Source organism: Mauremys mutica, chromosome 2 (genome assembly GCF_020497125.1).
Source record: "Mauremys mutica isolate MM-2020 ecotype Southern chromosome 2, ASM2049712v1, whole genome shotgun sequence".
In the NCBI taxonomy this organism is placed as follows: Eukaryota; Metazoa; Chordata; order Testudines; family Geoemydidae; genus Mauremys; species Mauremys mutica.
In genome coordinates, this window is record NC_059073.1 from 257,769,513 (window position 1) to 257,781,226 (window position 11,714).

Here is an 11,714-nt window from a genome sequence, read left to right on the forward strand (position 1 = left end):
TATTAACATCCGGTGTCAGAAAATAAGATGTTAACTGATAACATGACTACTGAATACTTCACACTGGTGGCTCATTGATTTTAATATTGTAAACTTGTCACATCAGTTTCCTTCTTATAATGTTGAAGGAACAAGCTTTGCACTGTAAAATTCCTGGGCCAAAGCCTGATGCTTTTATTCAAGTTTACTCAGTCTTTACTCAACCAAAACTCCTACTGATTTACTCAGGCAAAAGTCTAATTAGAGGCCTTATCATGTAAATAACTATTGAGGTGAAACACATTTTCTTGCTACACGTAACGTGAGAGATGTTTCTTTATAATTTTATGTTCAGGGAAAGAACAGTAGACTGAGAAGAGACTAGGAGCATTTTTTTAGTGTAATCCAGCATATATAGAAACCTGCTACTGAGTCTGGAAACGTTAATCAAACTGAACAAAGCTCAACATCCTATTTAGCAATAGTAACCCTTAATGCTTCATAAACTCTACTGCCTAGACAAGTAGAGGTAGCAGTGTAACAATCATAAATAAACAATGGATGCATAAATCTGTATGTTGGATTGTTGCAGATGACCTTTTAAGAAGGATGGAAACTTGAAAGAGGTTGTCAGGACTAGGACTACAGCTAACAGAGAATCTGTTATTGCTCCAGGGTGGAGCCAATACCCTGGGATCCACAAGTTCCAAGATAAAGGTTTAGCTGGGAGGGGTTCTCACAAAGAAGAAAAACATCACGTAAGTAAACAAAGTGAAATCTACTGAACAGGAAAGAGCTTTGGAGCTGCTCAGGGAATTCCTGTTTAATGAGCGCCCTACCCCCATCACAGTGCTGCTCCCAACACTGCCCTCCTTTGTACACTAGGGTTGAGCAGGGAGCAGCTTACGGCTGTAATAGCCCTGTTGCATGGACTGAGTTGGAGGCTAACATGGGAAACTCACCCATGTCCTAGCGTCTTAAAAATAGCGCACCTATCTCTTTGGATGGGAGCCACCGCTACAACTCCCTCTCTTCTGCAATATCCAAAAAGGGACTCCTGCTCAGGTCAGCTGGTGCCTTATGGGAGTACCTCTCTACCCTACCTGGACATATTTCCAGAATTCTCTCTGTTTTGGAAACTTTCCAAGCAAAGCAGGGAGTCCTATCACCAACTGAAGGAAGAAAATCTTCCTCTTGATAGGCCAGCTGGCACTTCCCTTTAAACAGGGCCGGCTCCAGCTTTTTTGCCACCACAAGCGGCGAAGGGGGTGGGGGAGGTAAAGCTGTGATTGGCAGCACTTTGGCGGCTGCTCAAGCATGCTGCTTCATTCTTCGCAATTTGGCAGCCAGTCCTTCCCTCCGAGAGGGACTGAGGGACCCACTGCCGAAGACCCTGACGTGCTGCCCCAAGTACCTGCTTCCTGCTCTGGTATCTAGAGCTGGCCCTGCCTTTAAAGAAACATCCCCTATTCAGACTGCCAAGTGTTGCATGACACATGTATTTTGCAAATTTGTCATGCATTCCCACACGTGGTAAATGTCACACATTTTTAGCTACTCTTCCCCATGCAATAGGGGAAGTATAGGCCAGGAGCCCATGGATTTAGTGACGTTGACAAACAGGTCAGTCCATGGCCGCAGGCCAATACACAGTGTTAGTGTAGATCAAAGCAATTGTTAATGTACAAGTGTATTCAGATGTTTAAACTTCATGAAAGCTAATGGGTCATTATTTGTATTGTTCTCCCTTATGGATTCCTGTTATGTAACAGCAAACATTTATATTTGTGTATAAGCCTGTAACTAAACTACCTATCAAAGAAATCCTTTTAACAGAAAATGCTAACTTCAAAGCAAGTGGTCATTGTGTGTGAGATGATCAGGGTCAAAGCGAATAAGTGCATTCCTCACTGTCATCAAAGAAGAAAAACAAATGTCATCTTGCTTTCTGGGTAAAGGAGCTATAAATATGGATTCAAGAAATGATCCATCATCTCTGACTCTTTGGGGATCTCTGCTTTGCATCTCTTACCTTCCCTGTAAGAGTCCAATTTGGGTTACCCTGAAAGATTCTTGGTGGGGCGGGGGAATGGGAGTTTATTACATTACTTTTACCATTTGGAATTACAAACTGTTCATCTGTTCATATATTTTGCCTACTTTAACCTCTCAATAACTCTCATTTCCTTTTCTTAGCTAATAAACTTGTAGTTGGTAGCCAATTCTATAGTAAACTAACTTTTTGTCTTTGGTGTAAGGCAGGGGTCTCAAACTCAAATGACCCCGAGGGCCGCATGAGGACGAGTGCATTGGCCCGAGGGCCGCATCACTGACACGCCCCCTTGCTGCCCCTGGCCCCACCCCCAATCCACCCCTTCCATGAGGCTCCGCCCCTGCCCTGTCTCTTCTCCACCTCCTCCCCTAAGTGCGCGGCTCCCCGCTCCTCCCCCCTCCCTCCTGGAAAGTGCTAAGCACCACCAACAGCTGTTTGGCGGCTTGGCGGCGGGAAGCGCCAGGAGCCCTCTGATTCCCAGCCGCTGCGGGCAGCTCGGAGCCTTCTGATTCCCAGCCGCGGCTGGGAGTTAAAGGGCTCTGGGCTCCCCGCCGCGGGGGGCAGCTCGGAGCCTTCTGATTCCCAGCCGCGGCTGGGAGTTAAAAGGCTCTGGGCTCCCCGCCACCGCGGGCAGCTCGGAGCCTGCCGCGGCTGGGAGTTAAAAGGCTCTGGGCTCCCCGCCGCCGCGGGCAGCTCGGAGCCTTCTGATTCCCAGCCACGGCTGGGAGTTAAAAGGCTCTGGGCTCCCCGCCGCGGCGGGCAGCTCGGAGCCTGCCGGGGCTGGGAGTTAAAGGGCTCTGGGCTCCCCGCCGCGGCGGGCAGCTCGGAGCCTTCCGATTCCCAGCCGCGGCTGGGAGTTAAAAGGCTCTGGGCTCCCCGCCGCGGCGGGCAGCTCGGAGCCTTCCGATTCCCAGCCGCGGCTGGGAGTTAAAAGGCTCTGGGCTCCCCACTCTAGAGCCGGCCCTGGTGGGGGAGCTCCGCGGGCCGCAGGGAAGAGCTCCGCGGGCCGCATGCGGCCCGCGGGCCACGTGTTTGAGACCCCTGGTGTAAGGTCTGGAGTACCAACTGATCTGGAGTAACTGACTGGTCCTTTGGGACTGGGAGAAACCTAATGTGCTGTGATTTTTGGTTTGTGACTTTTATCCTTAAGTTCAGTTTGCCTGGAGAGCCTATGGGGACTGTCTGTGACTCCATGGTAAGACTGGTATAGTGATACAGGAGTTCACATTTGTTAGTCTTGATTGATCTAATTACAGAACACACTACCAACATGGCATGTCTGCTCTGAGACAGGCACTCACAGTTGTGAGCCACTTCAGACAGCACAACACATTCTGTTACTTGCTCCTCTAGTGACTGGTCTTAATATTTCTGTTTATTTCACATCTCATTAACTAAACTGTTGCTCCTGGGGTGCACTTACACATCCCTGCATTGTTTTAAATCTCAGCCCTTTCCGACTAATGGGGGAGGGATAGCATTGGCCTGCTAAACCCAGGATTGTGAGTTCAATCCTTCAGGAGGCCGCTTAGGGATCTCGGGCAAAAATCTGTCTGGGGATTGATCTTGCTTTGAGCAGGGGGTTGGACTAGAGCAGTGGTCCCCAACCTTTTTGTCTGGTGCCCACCAGACGAAGGACCATGGCGGTGGTGGAGCATCCGCCGAAATGCCGCCGAATTTCTGCGGCGTTTCGGCGGCGGCGACCCCTCTCAATGTCACTTGTTGGTGGCAAGTGGCGTCATCGAGAGGTGTCGCCGCCGAAACACAGAAATTCGGCAGCATTTTGGCGGATGCTCCACTGACGGCCAGGACGTGGGCGCGTTTAGATGCCCCTGCGGGCGCCATGGCACCTGCGGGCACCGCATTGGGGACCCCTGAACTCGATCTCCTGAGGTCCCTTCCAACCCAGATATTTAAAAAAAAAAGACTTAATTCAGGAAGTACATGAGTCATGTGACTGCAGATGGCATGCAACATCTGCTGTAACCAGAGACTGTCTACCCTGAGTAAGGAGAGACCCAGGATCAGTGAACACCCTGAAGGAAGTAGGGGAAGCATGTGTCTTCACTTCCTAGTTTGCAGAAAGCAGGGAAGCATCCGTGCTTAAGTGTTCTGTATTATGTTGACTTTGTGTTTTCTGTTGATTTAATGAACTCACCCTGAGGAATGGGACAAGAACCTAAACTGGACTATCCAGCTAGGGAATCTGACCCTTGGTGTACACAGGCCTCATCCAACCACCTTAAGGGAGGTAACAATCACCCATTTAACAGATAAGATAACTGAGTGGCTGAACCAGGTCCATGCAGGTAAAGCTGAGAATAAAACCCAGGTCTCTAATATGACAGACTTAATTTGCCACACAAGCTGGGAATGGGCGACAGGGGATGGATCACTTGATTACCTGTTCTGTTAATTCCCTCTGGGGCACCTGCCATTGGCCCTTGTCAGAGGACAGGATACTGGGCTAGATGGACCTTTGGTCTGATCCAGTATGGCTGTTCTTATGCTCTTATGTTCATACTGCCTTTCAAAAGAAATGGGACAAATTATTTGCAGTCTAAACCTAACAACACTAACAAATACAAGTTTGAGTCTGCAAATGTTTCCATGTTAATTTGCATTGTCCTTTAGCTCAAGTGGTAGATAATCATGCTCAGAGACCCTAGATTAATTCCCTGCACGTGATACAAAGGGAGGTTGTGTTACACTTGCTATACTGTGTCTAACTACTAGACAACACTCTACTCCCAGAGCCAGGAGTAGAGCCCAGGAATCCTTGTACCCAATAGTCCAGTGTTGGTTCACAAATGGGTATATAATCAGTGACACAATATTTTGTCTCTCTTCCTTTAAGAGCTGTTCCTTATAGACCATGGCAACGTGCTTGCCCACTCCAGTTACAGCTCAGGTCTTCTCCTTGGGAGTTCAAACTTTGCTGATGACCCATGGCACAGGGGAAAATACATGTAAGTTAGGCTGAGACTATGGAATACATTCTGAAATGACTTTATATTGTAAAGCATTGTTTTTAGAGGTGAATGTGTGTGCGTTCTGTTAATACTTGGTTTATTGTTGCAGGTTTAGTGTTTGTATTTTGGTTAATGGGAGCTGATTCTTTAAGAAAAGTATGGGCATATATTATAGGCCTTGTGTGAAATGACTGAGAGCAGTAGATAGGAGAGGCTGCTTGTGTGTCCAGAGAGAGGAAGACCTTGCTTGTGTAAGCTCCATAAAAGGTCAGAACTTGATTTAGTAACTTCTCTTCCCTGAAAGCAAGCCTCATTCTCAAAGGTGTAACATTAGCACTTATTAGGGAACTGGTTGCCTCGAGGCACTGTTGATGAGGTACCGTGCCTTCTGCCTATTAGGTCACCTATTAGAAGCCAGCCCAGCTCGGCCAGGACTAAAAACTTTGCCCATCTAATGGATGTGCGGTGGCTTTGACATGATGAGTTTGGGGTTCAGTTCCAGCTCCCACATCACAAATTCCCACCACACTTTGGACTAGTTACCAGACTTGGCTGAGAGACCAAGAACTCCAAGAGCCAGGGAGGCTGAACTCGGTCTTACCCAAGAAGAAGCTCTCCTTACCTTAGGGATGAGGCATGCTGACAAGGGTGTGTGTGTGTGTGTGTGTTGCCCTGTAGATATGCTTGACAAGACTGTACAAGCACTCTAATAATTTTAAAGCTAGAGTTCAGTGATGTTAATTGGTTGCAATTAAGCAAATTAGCTCATTTGCATAAAATGTCATGCAGGGAGCTGCACAAAACATGGCAGTAATGCCTGCTGGATGGGAATCAGCCAAGAAAGAGCCCTTCCCCTATACAATGCTGAGAGAAGCTCAGGGTGTCTCCCAGTCAGGCAATCTGCGCTGTCACAAACTCAGCTTGGGAAGGGCAGAGAATATGAAGCCTTATAAAGGTGTAATGCAGCTTCTCCTGAAGGTTGCTGTATTTCCCTGCTTAATTAAGGTTGTGTCTTCACTAGAAACACTGCAATGGCACAGCTGCTGCACCACTGTAGTTGTACACACTCACTACAACTATGGGAATTTTTTTCTCCTATCACTGTAGTTAATCCACTTCCCTGAGAGGCGGTAACTCCATCAACAAAAGAATTCTTCCATTGACCTAGTGCTGTCTACACTGGGGGCTAAGTTGAGCAAAGGAGCTGGCCCACCTCAACTATTTTAGTATAGACCTGGCCTAAGGAAGCTGCTTCCCTGCCAATAGCATGCAGAAAAGTTTTGGCCCTTTAGTGAACTAGCAACCTCAGAAGCAGCTGTGAACTGAAGAAAGCCCTATATTTGCAGCGGAGAAACTCAAGCTAAGTCTACACTTAAAGCTACAGCTGCAGTAGCTCTGTGAAGACACTCACAACAATGGAAGGGTCATCTGTCATCTGGATCGGTGATCTGCTAGGTAACTCCAATCCTTGCCCTGCTCTGCTGTGAGAACCACTCCTGAGCTGTTCATGCACAGCCTCTAGAGTCTAGAATGTAACCTGCTCCTTGGATTGTGCAACTAAATGACTAGCCAATATCTCCGGTCCCAGACACAACCCTAGGAACCTCTGTCTTGCAGTGTCCAGTTATGCCAGCTGGATGCTGCAAGCTTATGAGTTTGTCAATTTAACAAAGAAATTGATCTGTACCAGGCTTGTTATCCCAAGGAGAGTCCCTGATCTGCTTCAAACCAAACGCATTGCTTCAGGTAGAATAAACAAACAGATTTATTAACTATAAAGATAGATTTTAAGTGATTATAAGTCAAAGCATAACAAGTGGGATTTGGTGAAATTAAATAAAAGCAAAATGCATTCTAATCTGATCTTAATACTTTCAGTGTCCTTACAAACTTAGATCCTTCTCACCACAGGCTGGCTGGTTGCCCTTCAGTTAGGCTCTCCTCTTTGATCAGAGCTTCAGTCGCTTGGTGGTGATGTCTGTAGATGGAGGTGGAAAAGAGAGGAAGAGCATGGCAAACATCTCTCCCTTTTATCATGTTCTTTCTTTTCTCTTGGCTTCCGTCCCCCCCCTTCAGAGTCAGGTGAGCATTACCTCATCGCAGTTCCAAACTGACCAAAGAAAGGGGGGTGACTCAGTAGAGAGTCCTTTTGTTGTTGCCTAGGCTAGCATCCTCTGTTCCTGTGAGGCTGGGCTGGGTTTGTCCCATACATGCCTTGATGAGGTGTGAACTGCCTCTCTGCTCTTGGAGAGTTTTTGCCTGGACTTATTTTCAGCCTCACAACTATATATATAATTATAACCTATAACATTACTGTAAAAGCAATTCTCGGTGCATCATAAGCCTTCCGAAGACACCTGACCTGACAAAATTTGCATTGGATTCCACACAATCATTTTACAAGGATGAATATGGGGATGCTGGGTGTTCCCATGAGGTACAGAGAGTCACAAAGGGGTTTTCCCATCACTGAGTTGAATTAACTACAGTGAGAGGTGGTAACTAAGTCAACAGAAGAATTCTTCCATCTGCTTAGTGCTGTCTACACGGGGGGGAATTATTCACACCCCTGAAAGATGTAGCTACACCTCTGTAAGTTTCCAGTGAAGCCCAGCCCTTTTCTTCAACATTGTTAAGTGAACTGTCCCAGCCAAATTCCCTGTACAGGTAAAATTTCACCCACTTAGGCCCCAATCGGCCCATCAACAGGGCTCCACATGGATGCCGGAGTCTGCCAGTGCCCAACTCATTGCAGGGCCTCAAATTCTCCATGCAGTTTCAGCTGGACATTAAGATTTTTTTTTTATCCAGTGGTGGTTTTTGGTGAAAGCTGTCTCGTTATAAGCTACAATGGAAATATAGCATGCAAAGGAAGAAAGGACCATTGATATTACTGGATCAGCATTGCAGCCTGGACTGATTTTAAATCAGCGATTTTTAAATCACCAAGTGAAAAGCCTTGATTTTAAATCATCAATTTTAATCAACTCTTAGATTTGTCATTCAGTTCTCTTCTTAAAAAAACAAAAAAAAAAGTGCAGTCTCACTGGTTGCTATCACTGTGGCACTCTGTACCTGAAAGCAGCACCCTGAACCCCCATATTCACTGCTGTCCTATGTTTTTGTACAAAGTATGCCTTGTGATGTATCATTTAAAAAGTCTTGATCTATTGAACATTAATATCCTGTTGGATTGTATATGCAATCATGGCATGTGAATTTATGAAGTTTTGCTATGTGTGTGTTATTGAAATATGTTGTGAGATTGGGAACACCCACAACCAGCCTTTCAGGTACAACGATGGAATAGCCAGATGTGTTTCCCTTTAATGGGCCATCCACTTGCCTAGAAGCCATCCCATGAGACTTCTCAGAGAGAGCATGTAGACTAGGGGTGGCCAACCTGTTGCTCCGGAGCCACATGGGGTTCTTCAGAAGTTAATATTCAACTCCTTGTATAGGCAACAACTCCAGGGCTGGAGCTACAGGCACCAACTTTCCAATGTTCCGGGGGGTGCTCACTGCTCAACTCCTGACTCTGCCACAGGCCCTGCCCCCATTCCACCCTTCCCGCCCCCTCCCCTGAGCCTGCCATACCCTGGCTCCTCCCCCACAGAGCCTCTTGCATGCCACGAGACAGCTGATCAGGAGGTGCATGGCGGGGGGCGGGAGGCACTGATCGGCTGGGGTGGGAGGCTCTGTGAGCGGAGGGGAGGTGCTGCTGCAGGGGCTGATGACATATTACTGTGTCTCTTTGGAAATGTACATTGGTAAATTCTGGCTCCTTCTCAGGTTCAGGTTGGCTGCCCTGATGTAGACCATGAAACTGCTTGACTAATGGGATCAGACCCCATGTTACAAGCAAAAGATCTTTCCAGCAGGCTAGAAGAAACTATACAAGAGTGGAAGTGACATCATGACTTGGCCTCATTTACCCCCTCTCTCCCCCACAACTCAGCACCTGGAAAGCAGTCTGGAAAACAAAGACTTCAAACTAGGGAGGTGGTCCCAGGCTGGAAGGCAGTTCCAGCCAGTTTATTGAAGATTTGTGACCTGTTTGTACCATCTATCAGGGTGACACACTGCTTGATTCAAATCCTGTATAGCAGGGGTCCCCAACCCCCGGTCCGCGGCCCGGTACCGGTCCGCGGCCTCTTAGAAACCGGGCCGCGAACCGACCCAGTGGAGCTTCCGCAGGCATGCCTGCGGGAGGTCCAGCTGAGCCGCGGGACGAGCGCTCCCTCCGCAGTCGTGCCTGCGGGAGGTCCGCTGCTCCCGGGGCTCAGCTGGAGCTTCCGCAGGCACGCCTGCGGAAGCTCCACTGGAGCCGGTGGACCTCCCGCAGGCGTGCCTGCGGAAGCTCCAGCTGAGCCCCGAGAGCAGCGGACCTCCCGCAGGCACGACTGCGGAGGGAGCGCTCGTCCCGCGGCTCAGCTGGACCTCCCGCAGGCACGCCTGCGGAGGGTCCGGCAAACGAAACCGGTCCCTGGACCTAAAAAGGTTGGGGACCCCTGCTGTATAGAACTGACTGAAAATTTACTTTTATTTCTTAGGTAATCAACTTTGATCTCTGTGCTTACTTCTTATAATTACTTGAAATCTATCTTTCTGTAGTTAATAAATCTGTTTTATATTTTACTTAAACCAGTGTGTTTTTGTTTGAAACGCTTATGAAATCTCAGCTCAATTTATAAAGGCTAGTGTGTGTCCTCTACATATTGAGCTGTTGAGGGAGTGAGGGGACAGACTGAGTAATGAGCTTACACTGGTCAGGCTTCTGACCAGTGCAAGATGGTAGGGTCCTGGGGTGAAAAGCTGGGGAGCTGGGAGGAATTGTCTGGGGCCTATTGTTGGTTCATGAGTGGCTAGAAAAGCATTCATGTAACTCAGTTGGATGTGTCCCTGCCTGTGGATATCTGTGTCAGTGCAGCACCTGTCAGAAGTTTGTAGCTTCACAACAGCATCACAGAGTGAGAGGGATACTCCATGTTGGTGGGGCAGAGGGCTCAGCAGTCCCACAGTCCAGGTTGCACTCCAGGAACCTGTCACAATAACCATTAAAACATTTTGATGTACAACTACAGAGAGACTTTACTCTAGATTTGCTACATCTTTTTGTTATCTTAAATGTTTTGGATATATAAACTTTTCTTATCAAAATGTTTCACATCTACATATTATTTATTAAAGGAACAGAGCGAATAACATTCAGTGAATTACACTGCTTATTTCAGATCAACCTGGGGAAATTTTCAACTATGTGTAGGTGAAAGTAACTGGAACTTAAGTTCCTACTCCCCTAAGTCTCTTGAAAATGAGACAAACAGACTCCTGGGTTACTTCAGCTGTTCAAACTTTTAAAACTAGATCTCATCCCCTCTCTCCTCATTTTATTCATAGACTGGAAGAGAGAGACAAGTTTTACTGCTTTTTAACCTCCGAATCAATTCTCAACTTCGAATGAATTTTGTCCAAATGAAGAAAATATTCTCTGTGTCTGCTGAAGAGGCTAGTGCTGTCAAAAACTGGTTTAGCACTTCAATAAGTTCTTGTTCCAGGTGCTTACCAGGTGACTTCCACCAATACAGCAAGGGCACCTTCCTTAAAATATCAAACATGTACTGCTTGAATGGTTCACCACGAGCCCTGACATTTATTATGGGTGGCATGATTAGATGCCCATGCCACAGCAGCATCTTCTTCTTCAGCACTTAGATATCTACTCTGGTACTTTGGGTTGAAAATACTGGGAAGAAACTAAGTGTTTGATCCATCTTCTTCTTTACTGCCTGCAATTTAACTTTGTTGTTGGGTATTTCTTTCTTCAATGTATCTTGAAGTTCTTTCCAAATTCAACAGCATCAGCAATACAGCAGCAATCTTTCTGCGGTTTGTCCAATGCTACGGAAATAGGTTTCAGTATATTCAGCATATCTTCCACATGTTGACTACTTTGGCTGTGATAGTTCTATTTATTTTATCATAAGTTTCTTCACAAATTGTCATCAGAATAGGCTAGTTCTTAATATATAGTACAAAACAGTCAAGCACTGAATTATGTTGTACATCTTGAGGGAGAATTAGTTTGGATTCTCCTTCTCTCTTCAGTGAAACTGAAGGTTATGGAAATATTTTGCAATTTCAGCAACATTTTTCTTTATTCCTGGAGTTGTACTTAAGTCTTTGGCTAAAAGATACATCAAATAAGTACTGTACCCTTACGTTATAAGTTTCAGGTTCCCTTCATTATCTTCTTTCTTATATTTGCAACATTTGCAGGATTGCCTGGGATAAAGCTACACACTTGACACTTGAATTTTTGTTCACAGCTTGTTATAGCTTTTACTGTTACTACTTGTAAGTATTCTGCTGTTGGGCATTTCCTGATGTATCAATTGTTTCTGTAAAATGGGCAATCCCGTCTCCTGTTGTCACACAAGCACATATTACTGGATCATTGTGTACATTGCTCCATCCATCAAGACTCAGATTAAAGAATTTCCTGTCAATGTTTTTTGCACACTGTTCAATTTCCTTCTCATATACTGTATCCAGCAATCTTTCAGGAATGTCTTCTCTGCCAGGTGGAGTGTAGCCTGGTTGTAACAATTGAACCAGGTGAATGAAATGTTTGTTCTGAACTAGTGTAGTGGGGCCATCAGCCTGCTCCAATTTGGAAGGGATTAAAAACCAGCCTGGGGAAAGGGCTG

At 46.4% G+C, this 11,714-nt stretch overlaps 1 long non-coding RNA gene across 1 annotated transcript; it reads left to right on the forward strand.

The window, feature by feature from the left end:
* Positions 1-571: 571 nt before the first annotated feature.
* Positions 572-9,070, forward strand: LOC123364785. Its single transcript, XR_006577280.1, has 3 exons — positions 572-737; positions 4,890-5,001; positions 8,797-9,070. It is a non-coding gene; the product is annotated as an uncharacterized LOC123364785 (long non-coding RNA).
* Positions 9,071-11,714: the final 2,644 nt, after the last annotated feature.